Raw genomic sequence first — 27,317 nt, 5'->3', positions numbered from 1 at the left:
GGCTGAGATGACCAACTCACTTTACATCACCGACTAGCAATCAAATAATAATTACTTTGGGTTAGTGCAGATTGGAGCTGGATTTGAGTGAATGATTTCAGAGCGCTGGAATCCATTACCAATAACCCAAACCATCTGGGCTCTCGTCTCTGTTACAAAGAAAGCAGCAACAATTCCAAACCTTAATTCAGACACTAAGTACTAGCTGGATCACCAGTCCATGGGAGCGGCGGGATGCTTTGGAGATAATTACCTCAAGATGGAAGCTACACAGACATACTATGGAGAGCGGTTCAGAGTTTACATTCTGTGCCGCATTTAACTCTCTGGAGTTATATGGGAAAGGTTTGTATTAAATGAAAAGCTCCATTTAACATTATTTCCTTTGCAAAGGCAAGTTGGATGACGCTGGTGGAAAGCGAGGATTTTGCATATGCAGCCTCCCAGCAAAAGAGAAGCCAGCTGATGAGCAGGAACTGTGATTTCTGTAACAAGTAAGTTAGACTGTGCAACAAATTGGTACATCCAAACAAACTAATCCCTGAATCCCCTCCATTTGCCTTCATGAAACAAATGAGTCAGTGCTGACTAATCGTATTACAATACTGGGAAGCTTGTAATTGGCTTACAAACCGTGTGTTTACAGGCTTATTATTGTTCAGGGCTTGCTGAGATAATAAGGAAGCTATGGGAGAAACACTCTGGAGTCAAAATCTTATCAGATCTGTTTTGGAACTGAAAATCAGTTTGCAGTTCGGGTATGAGGGAGTAGGGCTGAAGTGACTGAAAAGGAACAATACATTACTTCCCTGTGTGGGACCAGAGATCCCTTCTTCAAAGCTGCATCCAACCATGAGAGGAAAAGAGATTCTCCAAATTTCTGCTGGAGAAACCAGAGATGGGCACCCTCTGGAGCCATCAACCCTCTGAGATACCACCTCCCCAGAAAGGCCAAGTTCATTAAAAAGAGGGAAATGAAAAGAAAAGGAGGCATTTCTTCTCTACACCCTGGAAAAGATTGAGGTATGTTACATCTTGCTTTTCTTTTCCATTTGCTATTTAAAAGGGCAGCTTTCTACAACAGTCCAGCAGAACCACACAGATAAATTCTTAACACTACAGGACATGTGAAACAGCCCACGGAATGGAGCACACGAATGCACCTCAGCTTTATAAAAGGATTTGTAAAATAACGATTCGCACCTTCTACACAGTTTTATCGTAAACATCAGCAGATGCTTACAAGTTCTCTCTCTTAAGAAAGCTACATGTATGTTTTATTAGGATTGCGTGTCTATTTCATTATCAAAATTACTTCACCAGCAAAAAAGATGCCCCTCTCCTCTCTTTTCTGATGGCTCATAATAAATTAGAGCTGCTTTTCCCCTAAACAATCACATGCGAACACTGAGAGCTATCATTCTTGCTGTGACAGAAGAGAGCTGATAAGCAATATTGTTACCAAGGCTCCAGGAGGTATTCTCTTCTGATTTCAGTAGCCTCTGCATGAATTCAGTAGCCCAAAGCACTCAGAGAGAACTCAGTGGTTTCTTCAAATACACAGAACAATGTGACTTGCTCAGAGATTCAAGAAACCAGGCTCCTCCACCTCCAGCAAGTCATGAACCTTGCTTACTTTGAGATTATTAAATTAAAGGGCTCACAAACACCTTCAAAGCCTCAGAAGGAGAAGAACTACTCGGTGGCCACCCTCTGTTGTCTCCAGAGAAAGTTACGGTTGGGTTATACATCAAACTGACACAAACAGGCTACAGGGAAATCCAGGAATTCCAAAACAATTCTTGCGTGAAAATTTTCTGAGGGACAGTGCAGAGTGGGCAGCAAAATGCCATAAAAAAATATCTTAGAAGTCCAGCTTCATGTCCTTGAGGATCAATTAATGCCTGTGCATTTAAACACATTTAACACATCAACCTTGCAGTGGGGCAGAATCCTCCTCGTGGGCAGCTCAGCCCCATCCGTCTGTTAATGGGACGGGTCAGCACGATGCCAACGTTGTGAAGGACAAAGTAAGATCGAGGATAAATCCCTTCTGACCCCGCTGTCACTTAGGTCACCTCAAAGGTTAGCATTACGTTTATCCAACACCATTAACCTCAACTTCTCCTGCACACAACACTAATCCAGCTGAAGCGAGGCAGCTTGGCCAGCACTGCTGCCGGACGGACGCAGGGCATCTCCCTGCAGGAGCTGGAGCGATGCATTTGTTCCTCCTAATAATACGCTGAAGGGCAACAACCAAGCTCTGCACGTGCAGTCAGAGGTTCTGGGATGCGGTGTCAGCAGAGCGTGGTAGGACACAGGCAGGTTGTGTCTCACAGAACTGCTGAGGCCAAGGACACTCATGTTCTCCTCTCAGATCCACCGGTTCCCATGCACACCAGCTGCTTCTCCTCTCATACGAAGCCTTTACAAGAAGCCTGTTTAAAGAGGAACTCGTGGGCAGTCTGTGCCTTCCCAACAGCTTTCCAGGGGTGGCACCTCTGTTCCCTGGAGACTACCAAAGCCACCATTCCACGTTTTGTGCTGTTCACAGGTGCTCTATCAGCCCTCTGTGGCAGCGCTGACCCCGGCACGAGCATCCTTAGTTGTCTAAACAAATCCGTGGGACTGCACAAACCTGGTAAGCTTCCCACTCCGGCAGCACCACTGTGGCAAGACTGTGTCTAAAGCGGCAGACGATGACTTGAAACCTTCCAATTACACAGCTGGGGAAGACCTCTCCCTCTGAAATAATCAAATAATACAAAGAGAGAGGAAGGGAGAAAAGGCAAGAGAGAAAGACCAGGGGCGGGGTGGAGCGGAGAGGGAATATCTATGGCCTTCTGCACCCAATTCTGTCACTCTGACATTTCTTTCAAATACAATTATTTAAAGCCTCCTGATGGCAAAGCTGAGGAAATGGACTAATAGTAGCTTGTACGGTACCTCTCCATCAGGCAGTTCAATAAATCCTGCCAGTGCTGTGATTTGTGTTAGGAGAATGAGCTTTTCAAGAGCAGAACTATCACTTTACACCGTCAATAATCTCACTGTCAAAACCCCCCAAGTAACCTGACCGGCACTTCAGAAGCTTAATTTATAGATGCGCTATTTGCCTTCAAGGTATTTTATGCAGCTAAATAATGGAAGTAGATATTATCCCGAACCGCTTTACAGCTTTCACAAGTGGAGTCCAAGAACATGCACGAGGACAAATTTTCTATTAGCTTAAGGCCAAATTTTTCCCTCTGTGACACTTGTTTGATACCATCTACCAGTACTAGAGCTGCTTCCAAATTATACTCCAGGAAACAAAAGCAGAATAAAGCTCTTGCACTTCCAGAAGAGGATTAGCATTTAAAGAGCAAACCAGTGCATGGAGAAATGCCACGGGGTCTTCGCTTTGCTGTGGGTCGCTTGTACGTGGATTTGCAGGAGGGATATCTAACTGCTGCTTCTCCCACCCAAGGACACCTATGAGCTACTCTGGGATTGCAAAAGTCTCTGCCCAAAATTCCAGGACTGGAATACTACTCATGTCTACAGAGAAGTTGCAAGGATCAACACTGATAGATAAATAGATCACCTAGAAGGATCTGAGCTCTACTGCTGATTTTCAGATTCAGGGCCATATCCATAGAATCACTCCACTAAATTGGAAAAGCAGGCTTTTCTTTCCTCCTAATGCAACAGGGGATGGGCTTTTTCCTCTCCACCATAACCCACAATGCTACTTAACGGAAAAGACTGGATTTCATTTATTCCTGGCTCTCAATGGTGATCGGGCCAGAATTAGTTCCTTTAATGGAGAACTATTTGCGCAACTATAACAAAGAATACCAGGGAGAGACTCTGGGCAGGCACCAACCATGACAGTGCCATTGTATCCCACATATCTGACAACTCCAAGCTGTTTCAACACAGAACAATACAAATGAGCTCGGTCTGGAGAAGGGCAAGCCCTTTACATAACAAACTAACAGCAAAAGTGTGGAAGTTACAAGCATTTGCACACGTTTTCAGTTCAAATGCATCAGAGAGAAAACTCAAGGCAAGAATAACCCAGCCTAGGGAAAAACTCAGATCTGCACCAAAATTTCGTAGTTTGTATTTAAGCGTCTGTTTTGTGATGCTTCCACATTCCAGACTGTAGAACAGCCCCGGTACCTTTCTTGGTCAATACCTGATTAGATCCTGTTTCAGTTCAAGCTGGGCTTGTGCCTTGCTCTGACAAAAGAGAACTGAACTGACCTTCATTGATGTTATTCACCAGTTTAGTTTAAACTAATAAGCCACAGGGCAACAAATCAAGATAATTATCCAAAGGTCAACACATCAGCAATGTCCCTTTCTGCAGATCAGGCTATGTGCACAGCCAGCCTCCAGCACCCTCTGACAAGGATGGCCAGCTCGGATGTCTGCAGCTCCCTGCCTTTGTGTGAATGAAGAAACCCTTCCCCAGCCTATACACACACAGCAGGTAGAATTGTATTCCCACTTACAAACTGGAATAAGAACTCCAATAGCAAACAAAATGAGAAGAGTTCTAAACAACTCCAAATCTCTTTGTCTCATCAGACCAAAGTAAACTTGGCATCTGATACTCTCCCATAATTCCCTATAACCAGTTCAGTTTACCAGAGCCTGCCAAAGCCACAGAATAAATTAATCGCAGCTTACTAACCATGCAAACACACGTAACCTCTCCTGGGTGGAACTGGAGCAGCTTAGCTACGTAACGTAGATCCTATGCCCGCTGCTAGCAGCTAATAAAACACAGCTCAATGGGTAGGATTCCTTCCCCGCAATCTTTCTTTTAGTAACATTAAACTCATTTCTACACAGTTCCAACATCAGCTTAGCAACAACACTGAAAAGCACAGTTGCCTTGTCCTTACTGCAGTTGATCACGGCAATGAACGTTTAAATTCCCTATCCCCACGCAGTTCAAACCCATAAACAGTCCAGTTCGCTGACCCGGTAACTCCGCCGTAGCAGCTTTGCACTGCTGGCTCCCCTAACCAAAGCCATTTGATGACTCGGAACTTGGCAGCGCAGATGCTGACTTCTGACACTGGGAATAAACGAGTAGGCAGCCTGCTTCACTGGCCAGAGAACAGTTGGGCCTTTTCCCCCTCCTCTTTGATCACGCTAGTGTTAAAAATTAAAATTAGTCTTGGCCCAGATCCATCCTGTGTAAGACAGAACGATCACCTGGTATTTACCTCAAAATCTCTTTCTCTTTTTAATACTCCAACTGCTGTAGATTAAAGTCAGCGCCACGCAGCAAGCAAAGCTCTTCGCTAAGCCTCAGCTGCAAAAAGATCTCTATGGGAATATTGACAAGATTGACTTCTTCCGCAGGTTTAAACCAAGTGTCAAAAAATATTTATGCAAGCTTTTTTTCCGCCCTTTCTGTCCTCACTCCTTAATCCCAGTACAGTTGGAAAAGCAACTCGTAACAAGTCTACGAGTAACAACACCGTCCAGGGGAAATATTTACATCTGCTCCGATTCCGCTATCCCCAGGGCTGGGAAAGAGCTCCTGGAACAGGCGGCTTTAGTCTCCTTGCCCTGCCAGTGTTTCCTCACGCCTGCGGCAGCAGGTTCCGTGGGAGCGTGGCAGGGAAACGCTTGGCTCCCCTCTGCTCCCTCCCGGTTTGGTCTCTTTGATCTGTACTTTGCCATCCATCCCACAGCAAAGTAAGTCTGAGCGATCGCACGCTGCGGTACGTTGTATTTAATGTGAAATTTAAAGTGCAGGGTTTTTCCTTCCCTTATAGCACAAGTGGGTGCCTAAAGGCAAGGTCTGGTCTTTGATTGTTAATTCAAGGACCAAATTTTCCCGCAGTCAACGCAGTACAAACCAGCGGCCTCGCTTGCGGGTACGGGAGTCTCTCTGGCCGATGAGCTATTGAGGGGATGGAAAACCTGCAGATACGTCCAAAGGCTTGATATAATATAGGAGATATGGCAAACAGTTGGGTTTCCATGGAAAAAAGCCTGGGTGAGGCAGCCCAAAATGAAGTTTTCCTTTATTGCTGGGAAACTGTCCTCTTAGGACAGTTCAGCTGAAGGGGACAGGCGGGATCCCTGGGGTCCAGAGGAAAAACCTCACCAGGATGTGCTCTTCACCCCAGCTAAGCCACAACCTCCTCCAAACACACAGAGATGGTTTAACTTCATATTGCTTTATGTCTCCTATTCCTCTCTTCTTTTATCATTTCACTTTCTATTATTGACCCCGTCTCTTTTCCTATTGCAGTGCATATTGCTTTGTCTCGCTACGACCAACCTTGCTACAAACAACAGCAGCATTCAATACTCTGACATCCAGAAAACCATCACACACATTGTCACCCAAAATGGAACACTGTCCTCACGGGGGTCCCTCAATTAGAAGCAATCTATGAATGAATAACCCAGGATTATCTTCTGATAGCCAAAAACCTTATATTGGGCACCTCAACTTTCTGGATTTTTGACAATAAGGAAACGAGAGCATCTGATTACACAAAGATGTCTGAGCGAGCGTGTTACTAGAGCAACAGAGTGTCGTAAGTGGCTTTCTGTGCTCGCCTGCTCCACCGCTATCATCTCTGTAACCCCAGGGGACGGCAGCGAGGTGAGGAGGGGAAAGCCGAGCATCCACCATTCATGAGGCGAGTGACGAGACACTCGTGCATCTACACAACGCCAAACATTTCGACTGCGGAAATCCCAGACTCCCCAGAGGAATGAAAACAGAGATTTTGACACAAAGCTGTACCTGAGCAGTAGACGGTAAGCTGCCTTCCCCAGACAATGTGTGACAGCGCAAATGAATGTGAACAAAGCCGATGAATGACACAAAAGAGGAAAAAAACGTTGTGTGCTCTCCCTGTGATAAAGGAGGGCAGCAAACATGCGAAGTTCACCTTCTCACAGGGAATGGACTCAAAGAAAGTAAGATTTACTGCACTACCACCCCAAAAGAGGAGTTTGTGAAAATTCAGGACCTCTTCTGAAAGTATCTCCCCAAAATCTTAGCAAATGAGTACAAGAATACCATGACAACACCTCTAAATATTTTTTTTTATTTTAAATACATATTTAATTCCCACGAGCCTTTAATCTACCTACTTGAATCCTAGAATAAAATATTGAAAGTATGTTGATCCTGCCCTCATTAATCATCTCATAGAGGAAAACTTGTGTTTGAATCCTTTGTTTCCAGTGCAAGTGGATTCAAATACGCAAATTCAGTTTGGAGGGATACAAGTTAAGTTCATCTCATTGAGACGATTTTGATTTTACTTCTTTGAATGAAAAGCACGTTTTGGCCGAGGTTCACGTGCTCTGCTACACAGGTCTGTAATTTAGTTCAGATCCAGTGAAGCCTGGAGAGCCAACACTAAGGTTTTTACAACTAACATTTTACTGAAATTAAAGTCAGACTAGATCTTGAAATGGTTATGTTTAATATTTGATCTTAAGAGAATAAGGCTGATGTCATCCTACAACTGATTTTAGGTTTAATGCTACTTGGTAACCAGAAAATGTAAATACACAAGGTGCACCCAATGTTATACAAGATAAATTAAGCAGTGCAGCCCGCAGTTTGATGGGATTTTAAAGGCAGCAGTGAAGTGCATGCATTGCCACTGCTCTAACACTAACAAAGCATCTTCAAAATTTACATTCCATGAATAACACTTCTTGTGGCCAACTCAGTGTACGAGTTAAGATGGTGCAAATTAATGTAGTCACAAAGCTTCACCAAGGTACGTCTTCATTCATGAAGCACCACAGGGGCTTTGGACTACAGAGAAAAATGAGATGTGGATTCTTTTCCTCATGGAGCTTTTGCCTTTGAAGGCTCCAGCCCACCGAACACTTTAAAATCATGTTTTTGCAGCACGAAAGCTGAGCAGAGAGAGGTGCCTGTAACACACTCACCCATCACTCTCCCTTCGGTGACGCTGGGCTGAGCTGCAGTGTTAATGCTTAGCTTGGGTTGGTCCTTCAGCTGCAGTAGCCGGAGCTTCTTGACTGGCCATTTAATACACCATGCCGAGCAACGACTGTTGTTGTTGTTTGATTCTGTTATTTTTAGGAAGAGGTAATCCTGGAGATTTGCATCTCATTTCCCAGAATGCCCTAGGGCTTTTCCAGCAGTTGGACTCTTACAGGATAAACATCTTTCCCTGATTGTAATTGCATTATTAACTATGATTGCTCTTCTCTTCCTTGAATTTTTTTTAAAAGCAGCAACAAAGAACACTGCAAGAAAGCATCCTGTTGCCAGCATGGAGGAGACTCCCACAATAGAGAGAGGCAGCAGCATTTCCCATTCACCTTCCCGATGCAAAAGAGGACTTTTCTAAGCCAGGGAGTCCCACAGCACCATACAAAAGCTCAGACTTCTCAAAACTGCAGCCATAAGGATCCTTCAGCTATCAAAACGGAGGCCACCACACATAACTGTCCCCGCTATGACACAGGCTTCACTCACTCCAAGAAATCCCATCAAAGAGCAGGATTCCGTTACTGTAAATTCTAAAGACAAATATCCATAATCACAGAAGAGAAGAACTGCGATACGTGACAGGGGAGGCCGTGGAAGAGACCGATGCGATCCCCACCAACGTGAACATGCTGCTCAGTTTTAACGTCGGACCAAACAGCTTCTTAAACCCACGCACAGTAATCAACTTGGAATCTGTGCACTTCAGTGTTTTTGCTGGCTAATAAATTCCTTTTCTTCCAGAAAGTTCCTCTTCTCTACAAGATCTCACTGCACATTTTAGAGCCGAGGCTCCCACTTTGATGAAAACCATAGGAACAGAACCATGAATGCCGAGTACCTCCGCAATAACTGCTACTATTGCAGCCTTCCTGCACTAAGTATATATATATATTTTTAATTAAGCATGCATGTGTTTTTCTTCACTGTAACTCCTATTAATTTTTAAAAAATATTAATGCTTATTAAGCACGCTAGCAGTTACACAACCTTAACGAAGTATATCAAATCAAAGTATGAACGCGTTTCTGCCTTACTTGCATAATTCTGGAAACCAAAACAGACTTTCTAATGAGAAAAGCATGTGACGGAGTACACATTTTCAGCACTTTCAAAGAAGAAAACCAGCTCCTCTTGCAGTTTAAGGGACTGCTCCAGGTACAGAGAAGAGCTCGGTTCATGGATACTTTAAGTCTTGACATAGAGAGCCCTATTCATATGTAGTCTCATCTACTTTGCAACTCTTTGACAGTACTGTACACACTGTATTTACACCAATATTTCATGAATGTTTGCACTGACACACACACACATATACACAAAACCCTGTGTTTAGGCACGCAATGCTATATAATTCTATATAGCATTAAGATAATTCCCCACAGAAACCCAGCTGGGTTGGGGGTAGGTGGAGAAGAATGTACCATAGCAAACTGCGCACTCGAAGTAGCGGTTAAACTGCTTGAGACCACTTTTCTGCTTTCAAGAGCCTCAGCTCAAGTGTTTTCACTGAGCTTTCCATGTCTAACAGCTTCATGGCATGGGAATCAGTAATGCTGCTTCAGTGTACTCTTAAAAAAAAAAAGTTAAACATCTATAAAGCAAGGCCTACTACACAACAGATGGTCTAAGCTCTTGAATGTCAAAATCCTTCTGTGTCAGGCAGCCCAATTAAAGTGACATTTTTAGCAGCGTGCTTCTCTCTACTGTGCCCTTCCTCCCACTTTAGCCTGAATGTCCCAAGGGGTAATTGCTCACCACACAATTACAAACACCAGTCTACTGTAGTTCTTTCTCCCCAGTCTCTAATTGGGAGAGTCTATGATGACGGTTAATCTAACTTCTGGGTCTCAATCTGCTTAAAAAGAGAAGACCTTAGAGAAAACATGAAAACCTTGAGCAAACTAGCATAGCTCTGGATCTCCTGATTAGGATCACTTTGCTTTAGCCTCCTGAGCTGTAGCAAAGGTCTTTGTCATTCACCTTGTCTTTCCAAAATGCTAAAAAGCAGATATGGCTGATGGACAGGAAAAAGAAAAAAGAAAAAACTAGAGGAGGAAAAAGCACCATAAGTCATTGTTTTCTAGCAGCTTGCTGTCATCTCCATAGGATGTGTATTGAAGAGATGCCTTGGACTCCTCTAACCTTTAGAAGAAGACAGTCCTTTGGAAATGCACCACTAGTCCCATTTCTCAACACCAGACGCAGCCACAGCCCATGACACGACTATCAGGCAAGCAGCAAACCACTCCACCTGCGGTGGGCCAGGCAGTGCTGGCCTGGGAGCTGCGAGATGACCGCAGTTGGGTGCAGGGGACACAGGGCAGCCCACGGGCTTTTGTGCCGCTTGGACCTGAGGGGCACCTCCTCCTCCTCCTGGACCGCTCCGGAGGTTTTGGTGTGCAGTCTGTGCCAGTAAGGCCAGTCACCCCTATTTCACGTCTTGCCGAGTGTCTCCAATTCCTCCTCCAGCCTAGAGGAACTGATGAGGTGGAGATAATCCTGTTACTGATTTATAATGGGTAACAGTAGTACAGAGTTAAAAAAAATCCACGCAGGAACTTTGCAGCAGGTACCACAGACGTGAACTCAATGTCTTGATGCTCTCCTAAGTGAGAACACCCACATAACTCAGTTCTGGGTCTCTGTTTCTGTCGGTGAAGGTTGACAACTTTAATACTACCACGACATAAGATAGTCAGGCTGATTTTGAACAGACCTGAGATACAAACCAACACAGCTTCTTCCTATCCAGCATGCGACAGCCCCAGAAACTACAGCAATTGCAAGGAGCCACGGCATTGATGGAAGCTACGTCCGAGAAAGGATTGCTGAAAAAGGCAATCGGATACTAACGAAAGCATAATCCTGTTCATCCCCAAGTGTGCGTTTCTCAGATGATTTACTGTATTATGATAAAGTGAATCTCACATTCAGAGACTGCAAGCTGGAAGACAGGGCATTACACACACGACAGCTCTTCTGATGCTGCTTCAGAATGAAAAGACTGTTTTCTCCCCGCTGTTTAGAGGAAACATTGGCAGCACACGCAGATTCTGAAGACATCGTCTCATTCTGCAGGATGTAGCAATGCAATATTTAGAGCAGATAATAAAACTGCTGATTATTTTAAACCGGCTGCAGCTTATATTCAAGCAGGGAAAGTGGTGAAAGAGCTTCCTCCTACAAGTTTAGAATGTTGCTGAGGCGTGCTTGCTACCGAGACAGAACCACGGACCCCTTGTGGGTGGAGGGGCAGTATTGGTTGGAGACTAGGATAAGAAACTGTACTACTCATAAAACTAATTTCATTTTCAGCTCAACGACAATTTATTCTACTAGAAAAAAAAGGGACTGATCAATTTAGAGTGGATTCTTCATCAAAAGCATGACTTGATGACTACAGGCTTTACTAGCATCAGTCTTTTGGTCTCCATGTATGTCAAATTACTGTTGAATACACAGTGACAGAGTTAGCTGTGAGTGTCTTAAGCACTTTGGAAACCGCAGACACTATTTAAGTGCAAAGTTGTTCTTGTTATTACTCACTATGAGAGCTGAAGCATTCATTTATTGTGTGGGATATGCTAAAAAGGAGTGACAGGTGATTGCTGCCTATCAGAAAGAACAAAGGGAAAGGATAACACTTTCTTAATCAGAGGGATTAAATAAGCTATAGCACCATGCCAGGTATTAGCTATTTTGTGGCCACTGACAGAGCAGGGAAGCTTACTGTGCACCTCTAAATCCTGCATCACAGGAGCCTGTTTCAATCAGCATTATATTCCCCAGTTTCACTTCAACATCTCCCAAAAAGCTGATAAGAGTAGGTTTAAAACAAGGCTTTGAAAATGTGCAAAGTCAATCTGCTTCTACAGTCATCTTGAACTTTTGACCGTGTTGATAAGCATGACGGTATTTAATATCCCAGACCTGAGCCTGGGAGAAAACCGTACAACTGGAACTTAGTTCTGCTGCTTCAGTCTCCTCTGAAAGCATTCACACCGCATGAAGCTTTTAATAATTTCTGAAACCTTCAACTTACACAGGAGGATCAAAAGACAGACAGAAAGAGAATCTAGACTCAACTACCCTGCCTTCCTTTCCTCTAGACAGATGAGCTCCACCCAATGTATCTTTTATAGGGGAAGCAAGAAAAAGAAGTAGGCTATATTTTCATCAGTGAGGGGTGCATGAAAAAGCATTCAGGAGGTGCATTTCCGACAGCTTTGACTCCCATCTGCCTTTCTGAACAGAAACAGCCTCCCTGAAATCCGCAAAACTGAGCCATAAACCTCACGAGAAGAAATTTCCCGTGGGAGATCCACCACCTCCAGCTACGCTCTGAGCCAGAGACACCGCAGGAACAATCCCCCATAGGACTCAGCATTTCTTCTTCCCTGCTGGAAAGCACAAGCGCAGATGTACAGAGAGGAGTGGGAGGTAGGGAGAGAGGATGGGGGACAGAGCCCAAACTTTTTCAGCCTTGAAGATGCACGTTTCTGTGTTTCAAAAGGGTTATGGGAGAAGGTGGGATGGAGTCTAATTGCATCCAGATTGTTTTGTCCTTCTCCACTTGCTTCATCTTACTGGCAGGTTTGACTGTCAGTACCCGCAGCATTTCCAAGCCCAGAGCCAGCTAATTGTGGTCCTTATATACATACCCCCAGATCTAACTTGACACAATGCTACGTAATTGGCAGCTCAAGAGAAGGGGGAGAGACAGGTATTGAATGCGAATTACCTCTCACACCTACAGCAGGAAGATCCTCCGAGACAGAGGCTGAAGCCACTGGCAGGGAGCTTGCCAGGCGCACGTCGACACCGTGGCAGGTTTGCAGACAAAATGACGACTTAATTTTCCAGTGCTGCCAGTCTTAAAGGTCCAAAAAAACCAAATATTCTCTGACAGGCAAAAGAAGGACAAAGTGAAAGCAGGGCAGTAGGCATGGGCAAAGGGAAGAGGGGGCAGTGGAAATAGATGTTTAATAGCGGAGTTTAGGCTGGAAGTGAAGAAGAGCCACAGAATTCTCAGTCTGACTCCGCGAGGGAGCTCCCAGTACATCTGTGCATTTCCATTGGCTGTCAAATGGATGAATGTAAGTGGGGTGTTTTTCTCTCGAATCAATGTTTATTCGATAAGGTCAGTGCCACCTAAAGAGGTTTCAGTCTCAAGTGTAGGAAAAAGCTCTGTACAGCTGCCTACAAACAATAGCAACACATCTGCACCTTCTCCACACTTCCCACCCCTCCCAGCTTCTATTGTGGAACAGGATCCAGCCCTGCAGCCGGAGGCCTGTCAGCAATCCATCACTGCTGATTACACTAACTCCGCTCATGTGCACGAGCACTAATGTCTTCCTGCTCAGCTCAGGTAAGGGGTGCTCATTGCTCACTACTCAGCTAATTGCTACAACAGACCATCTTGTGTAAAAGAGTGCAGTTTGTTTACCCAGGAATATTTGCTTTATGTGCAAGATAAAGCTGTCACACTCTGGACTGCACTGATTAATGTTTTGTCTCTAGCCTCCACATCTCCATTTTAACATCTGGCTCCATCTCCTTGGGCTCCATCTGTAAGTCTTTTTCCTTTCGTGCCTTTAAATAAATCACACGCTTTTTAATAATCAGAGGTATAACCATAAAGATGTGAAAACCTTGACCACAGCTTAAGGTGAGGTGTGCACCTAAGAGAGGAGGCTCACACCACCCATTCTGCCCCAGGCGGACTGCAGTGGTGGCACCCAGCCCTGAGCATCAGTGAGAGGTACCTGACTATTAGTTTTCTGGTGCTTCTTCAAAAGGTATTTGCCTCTAAGGCTGAGATAAAGCTGTCCTCCAGGCTGGATCATGGAAGACTAACCAGAATTAGTCAAACTGACTGGAATTATGTCATCTTGCAGACAAACCAGGGAAGGGATTTGGAGGGATGTCCTCTGGGTAAGACAGACAGGGAAGCAGCAGAGGACAGGAGCTCTAGCGTGGAAAGCAAAGTAAAAAGCAAACAGAGCATGAGGCACAGTCAACAGAAAAGAAACAAGGGCGGAATCTGTGCCAGTCAAACAAGGAGCAAGTTTTCCCTTTGAATGTGGCAATATGGCTCTGAATAAATAAGAATGTAGTTACTACATCAAGGCCATGATTCCCATGCAAACCTCTCGCTGTCAGCAGAAAGAGATGGGCTAAAGACCAAGACTGAATTTTATATCTTGGACATTTTATAAAATGTCTTTGTTTCCTTCAACCTCTTGGTTTGACATATTGTCCAAGCCGATATTTCTTAGCTAACCTTCTACATTCCCTCTATCCTTGTGGAAGGTTCCCTGTTTTAAAGTGGTCCTGTCAGGAACAATAATTCCTTGAAAAACAATGTGAAACACATGCTTTCAAAGAAACAGATGAGATTTTTATGTTCTAAAAGTATAAAAAGTCTCAGAGAAAGCCAGCAAGAGATGGCCAGTGATTAGAAGATAGTATTCCAGAGGGGCTTGGCGTCCGTTTTCAAATGCAATTCAGAAATTTCCATATTTGAGTGTGTCAGAAAGCCTGTGGAATTTCAGTTATCAAGGGCCGAACTACATGAAGAAAATGTAACCTGGGCAGATTTCTAATTTTTAGGAGCAATCTTCAATCACACATTTGTCAGATCGGTACTGAAATCCTTGGAGATGGTTTGAAGGAACAACTTAGAATCAAAGCTGTCCATGGCAGACAGGCTGTAACACAAGCTGCACTGCACGATCCCACGGAAGTTGTTTCCTGTTCTTTGTTATTCCAGTGCTTTTGGGGAAAAAGACGACCTGAATTTGCCCAGCGATGAAATCTGCATCTTAAACTCTGGCAAAGGGGAAACCCCACCATTAATGTCAGCGCAGTGCATTGTACTTCTACTCCACCACTATTAATAGCTATTACTCAGTGACGCTACCCCAAGCTATTACCTGCTTACACCAGTTGCTATCCAACTTCAAAAAGCTCATGCAAATTCCATAAAACGCAAGAGCAATTAACCTTGTTAGGTAGGAAAATAAGTTTAAAGTCAAATTGCTTTGCTGATAGATGTGGCTCCCACACGTCTCAGAGGGTGGCTCGTGGGTCTGATCTAACGAAGCTCACCAGAGGGTCCTTGTATGAAGTGACTTCTCCATCATCCACCAGCTGCTGGACCCATCCTCAGCCAGATGGTCAATAAATTACGCCATGAGCTTACACGGGCCTGGATGGACTCAATTGTTTGCCTTAGTAATAATTAATCAAGAGCAAGATGCAACATGATGAAGCCTTTGATAGTCACAAGATGAACATTTAAAGAAAAGAAAGAAGAAACAAGAATCTCTTCCTCTACTTAAACCAAAACCTGTCATAAACTTCTTGCTATTTTTTCTCAATTCTGATAACTAGAAAAGCCCTTTGCCTCTTTATACATGTAGAATGAAAAATATTGAGTCCTCTATGAAATTTTCCAGTCATTTGCGGATTGCTCAGAACCCGACAGGATACATTAACCCACACACTGCAGTTCAGTGGCTTACAGGGTACCTATAAATGCTCCAGCCACACCAACGAGGCTTCCATCAGAGAAGCAAAACTCCTGACAGCTCAGTCCCCAATTTCTGACACTCGGGAAGATATTCTCTACAAGATAAAGCTAAAAAATAAGGGAACAGAAGCATCACTGCACAGCTCCCTGTGCAGCAGCTTGTACAGCCTTTTCTCTGGGCAGTCAGCTCTAGTTGGAGGTGTCCTTGCCCATCACAGCGGGGCTGGAACTAGATGATCTTTAAGGTCTCTTCCAAACCAAACTATTCTATAATACTCATGCCACTTCAGCAGCAAATGGAGAGCAGAGAAGACTTTGCTTTGGCAGGAACCAGACCCAGGAGTAGCCATGCTGAGGAGACGATGCCTAAACTCTCTATGACATAAATTTCTATGTTGTTAAATCACTTCCTTAAGAAGAGACACTTAAGACACAAAAAGAGGAAGAAATCAAAAGTTCCTTCTGTCAGCAGAAAGGCAAAAGTGGCTGCACTACCACCCCAAGCTCAGGTACCTGGTAATGAGGAGCAGCAAGTGAAGACCGCCACAGGTTTTCATACATTCTGCGTTTGTTCACGGCCTAAGCTTCACAAGAGCTCTCTGGAGGAGGTCAGAGTTCCGCTAAGTGTTTTACAGGTGGAGAACCATTACAGCAAGACAGACTGCTATCCCCGATGTCACACAGGATGCCTGCGGCGAAGGAAGGAGCTGAGCACATCTGGCTCACAGCAGCTCGAGAGGACAGGAGGAGGAAGGTAATGAGATGCCTCCGTGCCAGAAGCTAAGTTTTATGAAGCAAACGCCACACAGAAGTTGGAAAAAACACTGCAATGAATCACACTTACTCAGTATTCAGAGACACGCTCACATTACAACCACAAGCACTTATTTTAATTAGAAAAATGATCTAATTGAGATTCATCCAAAACTGCCTCCAATACGACATAAGCAATAATATACGTAGGTAAGAAAATATGTTGACTTGTACAAAGGTGTGTGCAGTTGTATGCGTGAGGAGAAGGACGAGGGTAAGTTGTCAGACTTGCTCTCCACTGAGCACAGCAATAATGTCAAATACATTTATAAAACACAATCAGATTTTACAAGGCAATGAAGTGATAACTGTAGCCGAGGAAAGTGCAAGCAGTAATAAATAGCTTGTAAACACAGAGGTCACAGGCCCAGGTGCTTACGAGCATGGGAAAGGTGGGTTACTGTAAGCAGCACGCTTCATCGCCTCCACAGTTATTTTTTCATCTTTCTTTTCTTGGAGAAGGGGTGAAACAGGACAGAATGGATTATTTAATTTACTGCAATAAATCAGGAGTCAAAGCAATTCAAAGGAACTTGTAGCTTATCACTATGCAAAGAAAAATCAAACCCCTATCAGTTCAGATCTAAATACAATTACAGGAACAAAATAGCTTTACATTTAAACCATCTAACCGAGCCTGACAGATGGATACTGTTTATATCCATTTGTATTTATTGAACATATTAAAAGATTGCAGCTGTTCTGTCAACACCTAGGTGCTTCCAGGGTGCTTGGAGCTGTATATAAATATGACAGAATTTTATGGATAAATATATTCCGTGGAATAAACATGCTGGAGATATTGTGATATAACAAGCATTTACATTAACAACCATAATACTTCAAACTGGTTTCTATTGATCTTTAAGCACTTCACAAAGGTGTGGATAAAGCATCTGCACTCCCACCCTACAGACACAGAATTAAAGCTCGGAGATTAAGTGCTGCCAAAGGATTTTATAACAACTCAGTATGAGCGATGGGATTAGCAGCCAGGCCTAGGGCTGCAGGCTTTGTCTTCAGCGCTTTAAATCACACTTCCCCCATCCATCTCTACCTCTCTGCTCCTTTGTGCGTGACACCCAAGAGTCCATTTCATTGTAAACTTGCAAATATTCCCTACCTAATTTTAATCTCACGCAGCGCTGGGTCAATCAAAGCCAAAGCCACAGAGCTCCAAACGCCGAGGGCTCGCAGGCAGCCTGTCTGGCAGCCGAGCCCCCAGCCCTGCACAGCAGCACGCCAACGACAACAGCTTATTCCGGCACTCGGAAATGGAAGGCAGAGCTCAACAGCGATCCGACCCTCGCCAACCCTCCTCTGACTGGCCAGAGGACCAGAAAGAACATTGCAATTAATGGAAATATTATCCCCCCACTCTTCATCAGTGAGGGTTTGCATATACATAAGCAACGATCAGCGGTGAAGAACGATGACTGCTCCTTATGTAAATCACATGCTCTACACAGAAAAAAAGCTTTCAAGCATGGCATGGGGGAGACAAACACACACAGACTTTGGGGTTTTCTTGGGGGGTTCCTCCTGCATTCAGCTCTTAAGTACTGTACCCGGGGGAAATCCAACCAAGCACAGATTTTGTCTGCCTACCACATGGGTTTTGAAATAAGAGTAGCACTGCGTATGGTTAATCTTTAGATGTTTCTTTTCTTTTTGAATTTCACAATAATTATAGGCTCCTCTCCATCAAAGTCATCTGTGTTTGCACTACTGGATTCCAGCAGGACTGAAAGGGAAGAGAATGGCACTGGCTGGGAAAGAAAAAAAAAAGTTTTAAACTGGAGGTTGCACAGAGCTGGGAAGTCAAACAGTCTGAGGATAAACCAGGCATTTTGTGGGAGCACACTGTAGGCAGCTCTTCTGGGTTGCTGAGGCTCCTAAGAAGAACTGAAGTGTAGGAGGACAGCATTTTCCCTGCTAAGAATTGCTCCCTCACCTCCATAGTTCCTGCCCTTTAGGCTGCCAAAGCACTGGGTTACCCAGTTTTATGCTTTTCAGAAAACACATAAGAGGAAACAAGTTTTATGGAGCTCCCTGGAAAGAGAGAATGTAAAGACTTTCCTAGGAGAGAAGAGCTGTTAATCTGGGAATGAGAGAAGTGCTCGAACACACTAGAAAACACATCAGGAACAAAACACTGTTTATCTGAAAACAAGTAGACAGACAGAAATGGAGAGATGGAAGAGAAAAGGCATTTCCCAGGAGGGCAGGGCTTGAAATCAAACTTCCTTTCTGACCAAACAGCTGAACTCTCAGTCACTTCTAAGCAGTGGGAATCACAGCACTCATTTTAAAACCATCCATTGACTGATAGCCAAAATCTTTTTTTTATTAAAAAGGGATATCCTTATCTCCACTCTTGGCCAGCGGAGAGAAAAATGGAAGAAGAAGGAGAGCTGGCCTGCTAACGCCATATGGCAAACACAGGAACCGAGGGCAGGCTCCCCGATCCCCAGACGAGAGTCATATCCGCACCGGGCTACCATCATTTTTCATCTGCAGATATGCACGTGCAGACACACAGGCGATAGCAGCATAATCATCTCTCTACTGCCCTGCCACTAAGCCCTGAACTCTGAAATGAGAGCCACCATCTCAACAACTGAAAGGGCGTATTAACATTGATGCCAGTTCAACTCTCCGGAGAGGAGCCGTCTCCTGCATGTTTGTATAGAGCCAAGCACCAAAGGGCCAACGGCTGCTTTCAGTTCCACGGAAAGGATCATTATCCCAGCTCTTCCTTGCCTGTGGTCAGCCAACTGCGGCTTTGATAATTACCCTATAGAAACCCCAAGCTGCTACACCAGCATCTCAAACACAAAATCATACTCCATTGCCGCTTTTCCCAGAAACATTTTTACAGCAGACAGCAGCTTCTACTTAGGCGGCAGACGGAGCAGAAAATACTGCTTGACAGAAATGCTTTTGAAGTGGAGATGCGCCCATAACACCAGATTCCTACCCCTCCCTCTGGTGAGTGCAGATGCGGATGTGATTCTGGACCAGAGCACCCGGATCCGGCCCTTTCTGAACACCTCAAGTACTTCTAGTAAGCGCTATGCAGCAGGGGTTGCTTCTAATGCGAGAAGAGAGGTTTTAAGCATTACTTTGTCCTCAACCCAGGGCTTACCAGAAGACCAACGTGCTTCTTAAATCCTTCTCTGAGAGCTTACGCAAAACACCAACAGAGCACAGCCTGCGGAGGGGAGATCTGCTTCACCACCAAAGCGTGACACCAGATGAGCACGCAGAATAACAGCGCCCATGTGCACCAGCACAGCGCTGCGTTTGGAGGGAGGGAGGGAGGGAGGGGGCAGAACGAGTTTTAGAGCACCTCTGGAAAGTAAAATGGAACAAATCAAAACAACAAAGATCCTTGAAATTACTTGCTTCTGCTCTAAGTTCTGCAAATAAACAAGGTGTCTGCACAGAGGTTCCTGCCAACGGCTGCCATCACCACACACAAATCTTATGTTCAAAGGCAGCCTCCAGCAGTCAGTTTTTCTATCTTAATTTGATTCTTTTGACTTTACCCATCCTGTCTGTTTTCATCTTTCCTCATTAAAAGGATGTCTTAAGAAAAGAAACTTAAAAAAAAAAAAAAAAGCCAAACAGAGCTAATTATTTTAACGAGCTACCAAAAAAAATATAGTCACTTTCTGCCCTGAATATAAGCAAATGTCAACATTGTGTGGGAGCAGAGGTAGCGCAGCATCTTAATACTATCCCATCAGCTCCTATATTTGATTAATGAAGACTCACAGGACTAATTTTACACTGCTTCATTAAAAGCTAGGGGCAATTAGCATAAAGGTTAGACTACTACTTTACTTTTTTTTTTTTTTTAAACAAAATAATTTCCTTCTTTCCCTCTTCCCTTTGGAATAAAAAGCATACTGGATAGACAAAATGATCTATTGTCCTTTTCACTGTTCTATGTAGAGAAACATGAACTGCTACATCTCTCATCACGAACGCAGCAAAGCAGCTGCCCAGTTCTACAAAAGGGCAAAGGCACTGCTCTCTTGTAAAGCTCCCACACAGACAAAGGAAACGGCCTTTCTGCTTCGAGGACACAGAATGGCGATAAACTTAAAATGCAGCCAGCAACGAGAGGGAGGGAAGAAATTGCTCATTCCAAAACAGCGCATCCATTCCTCACATAACTAAACCTGTCTTGCAAACTTCTCAGCTGATGATCAAAGGTAAAAGCGCATATATGCAACATCGCAAGAGCTGAAGTGTACACAATAAAAAGCACAGGCATCTCCTATTCTTCGGGGCTTTCTTGAAAAGATTGAAGAAGCACTGCTTTTGAACTCGCAGGTGAGCAATTCTTTAAAAGCACATCATACTGGCAGCCTTGCTGTGCTGTTGATTCAGCATCATGATGGACTACACAAAAGAGCAGGGTTCAACCCACCTAGTCATTTCCCCGCTCCATTTTCCCTTTCCTTCCACATAGCAAGGTAAGCAGCTCTCAGAAAACATGCTTCTTCCCAAGCCTCCATTCTCCTCCTCTGCTACAGCCTCAGAAATGGGAGAAAAACATAAAAAAGCAGCAGCAGCCCTAAGGAACAGACTTGACGAAAAAGAAAAGCTAACTGCCAGACAACGTTTCAGTCTACTTCAGCGCCGGTTTACACGTGGGAGTACTTGCCAAGACTTGCACAAGGCAGCACTCTGCCTCGCAGCACACGCTGGCACTCCAGGGGTTAAAGCAGTCCAAGCCAGGCCTGCTGGAGAAGCACTACAGCAGGAAGAAAGAGCTACAAATGATTTTTCTTGGCAAAAACAGCTCATTGGAATAGTAGGAGGATTGTGCTTACTTCCTCATACATAAATGCCAAAATGAGACTTGCTGACACTTTCCTGGCATGCCACAGCCCTTCCAGTGGCCCAGGACTTCAACACAGCTTTTGGAGGGACAGAAGGACACGCAAGATGTTTCTTCCCCAGCCGAGCTAACCCTCTGCTCACATGGCATTATTCAGCATCTACAGAAAGTGTCCATCGAGCAGCACCACTGCCAATGCAGCTCATCCCCTCCTCTTTCACACCAAGACCTGATTTTTGTGGCCTGCATGAATTCTGGATGCATACTGGGGAGATGGGGGATTAATGGAGACCCGCACGACTCGTTCTAGGCAAGATGAAGTCTCCTCAAGCATCAGAACTTCATAACTCAACCAGCATTTCCCCTACCCCATTCTCAACCATCCAACAGCTATCCGGGCAAAGAACTGGCAGGGAGCTTAAGGTGACCCTCTCCTGGGTCCTCCCTCTCAGGTTCCAGAGATCAGCAATTCCTGGACCTTGAGAGCTAGAAGCTGCATCCAGATCATCATGTTTAATAGACACTAATCTTACTAAAGGTCTAATCCCTTTGTACTGCTTCGTTAGACTTACACTTTTGGCTTCCACAAAATCCTTTCACATGAGTTTTATAATTTCATTTTGCCCTGCTAAGAGACTGAAAAAGAAAAGAGAGGCTCATCAATCCCTAGTCCTATCAGACTTAGCCAAACTGTTATGATTTTGTTCTTAAGTGTTTCAGCATATGGGAAGTGGCTCCGTAGCCCCTCAAGTGGTTCATGGTAGGGCTTTAAGAAGATGAAGGTCAAATGGCTATTTTGGGAGTGATCAGCTTGTTCAAAGGCGCAAGGCATCACACGTGATGCAACTCTGGCTTTTGCCCAGGGGCTGCTCTAGTGCTGGGCAGAGTGATGGCTAAACGCTCTTTGCAGCTGAGGAAAGAAGTGGAACACTTCCAGCAACAGAGCAACTTCACCTTCCTTCATGCCAAGATCACTGAGGCTTTGTGGTAGGTGACTGGTTTTGTCACCTTCCATCATCCCTCTTATTGTGTATCTGCTCTCAGACAAATTCATATTTAACAGAAACCAACATCTAGGTGTTTTGCTCTTCCTTTCATCTCTGCTGGTTTCCCTTGTAGAGGTGGTTTTGCTCAGTTACTAACAACCTACAGCCCACAGCAGTCATTTTGCTCTTGCTCTCCAAAACTAATGAAAATACATAGCAGAACCCAAAGCGAGGCAAGAACCTCCCCTTCTCCAAACATCACTGTGGATGCTCAGACATTTATTCTTACAACAGCAGCAAGGATTTCTTGCCAGCCAGTAAACTTACATAAGGCTCCCCACCTCCATGGGGAAAAGTTTACATGCTTGTAAATGCAACAGCAGAAATCGGGTCTTTGAGACAACATCCTCCAATGCAGCCTTTCACCAAGAGACGCCACTCCCTCCCAGTTGCTCTTCCAGAGCCCCCAGGATGCCAGAGATGAAATCCCAAACCCTGACTGCTCTCCACATCCCTTTAAGAAAATAAAATGAACTAAAGTGTGTTAGATAATACATATTAGCACTAAAACTGGGGAAGCTTTACTTCTTTAACTTTTTTCACCTCACTTGGATTGATTTCCATGACTAACTCCTATTAGTTGTGATTTTTTCTCTACACTTTGATACCCCATCAGAAATCCACACTGTCCACTCGGGCTGAAATGGATTCTCACGAGAACTTCATCTCAGCTACTTGGCCCACAAGAAGTCTCATCAGTTTGATCCACTAAGCCATGACTGCACAGGGAGTTTGAATGAAGTGTTTGCAAAAAAAAAAGCAGTTCACTTTTCCTGTAAATATACACAAACAGCACAGGGTTCCAGGAGTGTCTGACTGCTTTATGCAAGAGACATTTTTCCCCTTTACAGGCTGGGGAGACAGAGAACTGTGTTCTCAAAATATCACAAGGCAAGATACTGCACAGCAAGTGAGAACAGAGCTTGGACTTGCTATCGCCAAGATCTGCATTAGCAGAAGCTAGGGAAAAAAAAGTCGGAACTGAAGAAGGCTCACTGTGCTGCTGTTGCAGAAGACGGAAAGCCAATCCAATGGCTTAGGTTGTTAGGAAAAGATGATGGTGTGTGGGTGAAACAGAGACACAACTACCAGAGAAGTTATCAGCACTGATGGAAATGTCACCCCCACCGCTGAGGAACACCCCACATTGCCCTGATCTAACTTGGTCCCCTTTTTTACCTCCTTGCCAGGAGCTGGAGGCTCAGTAATCAGTCTTGCAAATTTTCAATTTTCAAATCTAGGCAGGAGGTTTGTTTTTCTTGAGTGATGTGCCAGTGCTATTTTGTGCTGTACAGCTTCCAGTATTTTCTTAAGTGCTTTGAGAGGCTTGGCATGAAGGGCATTATGGAAATGTAATTTTAACTGGTAGCTTCCAACTTCTGCCTTGTAACCTAGCTTTAAAATGAGGAATTTCAGCAGAAACAGAGGTGCTCCTTTCCCCGCACGCCAGGAGAACCGTACTCACCGCAGTGCACACCAACAGTGAAACAGTTCGACTGAATGTGGAGTGCTAGGCGAGCACCTCAATGCCCCGTCAGGGTGGTCACCAACTGTTCCATCAATCTACCAGTACAAGTGGCACAAACATAAAACAACCCACTCAGCCTTCTCTATGCCCATATTAAAAGATGTGAGCGTTTCTCTTTCAGCCAGCCAGCTAACTCAAAGGACTAATTTACAACGTTCCTGTCCCTCCCCATCACAGAAATACACTACAAAAATGTGGAGAACAACTCTTCTGGCTCCATACAGAGGTCAGTCACAACTTCCAGTTCAGACAGGAATCCACCAGAGCTCACTGGAGATGTTGTGGGGGAACTAATTCACAGCTTGCCATGACCAAACAATCTCCTTCTTTACTTGCTAATCCAAGTGCCTTATCCTCAGCTGCCATCCTGACCTGCTGGTCAGATCCACAGCACCACCAGGAGCGAGGAGAGGGATAAAGGGAAACCAGCGTATCTCTTTCCCCCATTAACACTTGATTTTGGGCACAGAACTTCATATTGTTCTTTGTCCAGCATTTTATAGATTTTTGAAAGAATATCCAAATTAATCTGTGGCGGAATTCAGGCAAGATTGCTTTAAGTATTTTTAGCTTAAAAATGTGTGTTGCTAAGTATTTTCCCCTCTCCTACTTCATGACACTCTCATGTGTTTGAGGCTATTATAAACAGGGATAAAGCATCTATAATCCCCAAGATTATACAACAGCATTAAAATGCTCAATATTTTGGGGCTCCAGAGGATTACTATTTAATGACGGCAATTTGCCTGCCTTTCACCTAGGAGATCCCCCAAAATAACAGTTTTCCCAAAATAGAAGTGCAGCTGCCTGTGAGACAGGAGAAGGCAAAAAACTTCACAGTGATTCATCAGGGGAGAGGAAAAGACGACTCTTGGAATCATAGAATGGTTTGGGTTGGAAGGGACCTCAAAGACAACCCAGGGACACCCCCTTGCCATGGGCAGGGACACCTCCGACTGGTTTGGTTGCTCCAAGCCCCATCCAATGTGGCCTTGAACCCCTCCAGGGATGGGGCAGCCACCACTGCTCTGGGCAACCTGGACCAGGGCCTCCCCACCCTCACAGTAACAGATTTCTTCCTAGTATCGAATAAAAATCTCCCCTCTCTCAGCTTAAAATCATTCCCTCTCACCCTATTCCTGCACTCCCTGATCAAGAGCCCCTCCTCAGCTTTCATGCAGCCCCTTCAGGTACTGGAAGAACATGATAAGGTCTGCCCAGAGCCTTCTTTTCTCCGGGCTAAACAAGCCCAACTCTCTCAGCCTGTCTTCATACGGGAGATGCTCCAGCCCTCACTCAAATCATCTCCGTGGCCTTCTCTGGACTTGTTCCAACAGATCCATGTCCTTCCTGTGCCAAGGACTCCAGAACTGAACACATTACTTGTTCACATATACTACAGATACACAAAGATACTACTGAAGTTCCGCTAAGTGGAAAGAATCAGGAATTCACCTTAAAATAAAGTGCCTGAGGATTTTTGCTTATCAAAGTTACGCTGCTGACCCCGAGATAGACATGAAACAAATAATAATAATCAAAACAAGCCTTCTGGGCATATTGGCTTTGTCATTTCTTGTGTTCCCTGATTGCTGCATCTCAGCACCAGCCCTACCTACCTCTAAAACAACTTCCACGCAATTGTGTCGGTATGGCACATAAACATTAATGAATTAAACCACGGGGCAATTTTGAGTGGTACGATAACAAATATCGTTCTCCTTTCGCGTCATGATTCAAAGTCTGTTGAATTGTAAGAGAATTTGGATCAATTCTTCATCACTTAGAAAAACCGACCAGAAAGAACAAAAATGAAAAAAAAAAGAAGCCAAAGCCATGCAAGGTAATGTATAAATGACTCGAGTCTTGGTGTTGCAGCTAAGAAACTGGAATAGTCTCTCTTGTCTACGAGAAAATGAGAAGAAGCAATAAATACATGGCTAAAAACAGAGCCATGACATGCTTCCCAGAAGGGACACGAACCCTGGAGCAGCACGCGGAGCTGTGGAGGGGTTGGCTGAGGGACACGGAGCTCAGTTGTATACAGAACCGCTTAGGAGAGCGACCCAAAGCAGGTACACCGCCCTCTGTTTGATGAAGGAACAAAAAAGCTGACAAGAAATGGCACTTAATTTCCACACATAAATACACCCACACGCAGTCCAAAAAGAGAAGGCCTTCTCCCAGCTTCTCTTCTTTGGCTTATTTCCCTATTAGTCACAACACAAATCAAACTGCCAAGCTGACAAGGCCTCCAAACAAGTCAGCAATTCTGCGGGCGTACCGACGTGCACCCTGGCAACAGCAGCCGATGCAGCCTTGGCCCAGCAGCTCCTCCTGCGCACGCACACCCGCTGACTGCGATTCCCCTCTCATTGGAAGCTGCTCCCGCCCCGCCAGCCAGGCTCCTCCAACTGGCGATGGCATCCAAACGCACAAAGAGAACAGCCTGGAACGCTCCCAACACGTCTGCTGGCTTGGAGCCACCGAAAGGATCACCCCAGCCCAACCAGACTACTGACTTTATATCGCGCGACCCAAATGCGCAGCCCACAATTTATCAAGTGCTTTAGAAAGCAGGGGTTTGACATTAAATACGTGGATTACTACAAAATTGCACACACAAAGCTATATAGAAATCAACATTTTACTCATCCAGATCAGGGCATCGCTTTGGACTCTGTACAGCACTGCTGATATTTGCTTTAGAATTTAACAGTTAGAGAGAAACAATTTGGTCTTCGAAGAACAGCTTGACTCTTCCCTTTGAGGAAACTACTGAAATTATATCTCAGTACTGTATTATTTCCTTGAATCCAGAAGAGGAGGATTCAGTTTCATAAGGAATAAAATCAAGAGACTGAACTTCCAAGTATTTGGTCTTTACTCTCACGCTGGAATTAATTTTATCACATAAATAGACACAGATCTCTCACTCCCTATTAACTCCTAAGGGGTAAGGGATAATCTTGAAACTACTGCTGAAGGAAAAGTCACCTTAATATAGGGTTTTATCTCTACAGATAAAGAGCTCAGTAGCTGTCTAAAATCACGTGGTACTTAATGCATTTCTTTTTAAGGGAAAACAATTACATCTTAAACTAACTCATATCCAGATGAGCGTGTAATTATGTTTAGAAAAGGAAGGAGGGCAGGGGGTATGTATACTGTATACGGCCACTGAGAGTTTGTGTCTGGGCATGTGCACTTTTCAGCTGCTCCATTAACGCTAGAATCCCAAAGTTCTTTCAAATCCTACCCAAATCCCCCTTCACAAACACCCAGCAGATTTGGCTGTGCACGTTTAGCTAATTCTCGTGAAAGCAAGTCTCCTACTGAAGAGAGAGGGACTCATTAAGAAGAGGCACCTGAAGAAAACCACATGCATTTAGGCATTAGTAACGCCCCGTCTGGGATGGAGGAGTCTTTAATTTCAAAAAAAACCCAGACTTTAAAGCTATCTAGAGCATAGCGTACCACTCATCATCTAAAATGGGACAAAAAAACCCAATAGGATCCCAAGTTAG

The 27,317-nt window shown here is 44.5% G+C and overlaps 1 protein-coding gene and 1 long non-coding RNA gene across 7 annotated transcripts in view; one reads left to right on the top strand and one right to left on the bottom strand.

Annotated features, from left to right (window-relative positions):
* Window positions 1-27,317, bottom strand: part of AUTS2 (activator of transcription and developmental regulator AUTS2) — a 780,406-nt gene that overhangs the window by 624,081 nt on the left and 129,008 nt on the right. The gene's annotated exons all lie outside the window — the stretch shown is intronic.
* LOC128854161 (uncharacterized) lies at window positions 687-10,968 on the top strand. Its single transcript, XR_008453106.1, has 3 exons — window positions 687-1,023; window positions 6,269-6,786; window positions 8,251-10,968. It is a non-coding gene; the product is annotated as an uncharacterized LOC128854161 (long non-coding RNA).

The sequence above is a fragment of the Cuculus canorus genome, chromosome 20 (genome assembly GCF_017976375.1).
Source record: "Cuculus canorus isolate bCucCan1 chromosome 20, bCucCan1.pri, whole genome shotgun sequence".
In the NCBI taxonomy this organism is placed as follows: Eukaryota; Metazoa; Chordata; class Aves; order Cuculiformes; family Cuculidae; genus Cuculus; species Cuculus canorus.
Note: the sequence above shows the minus strand (reverse complement) of the source record. Positions and strands in the feature narration are given on the sequence as shown.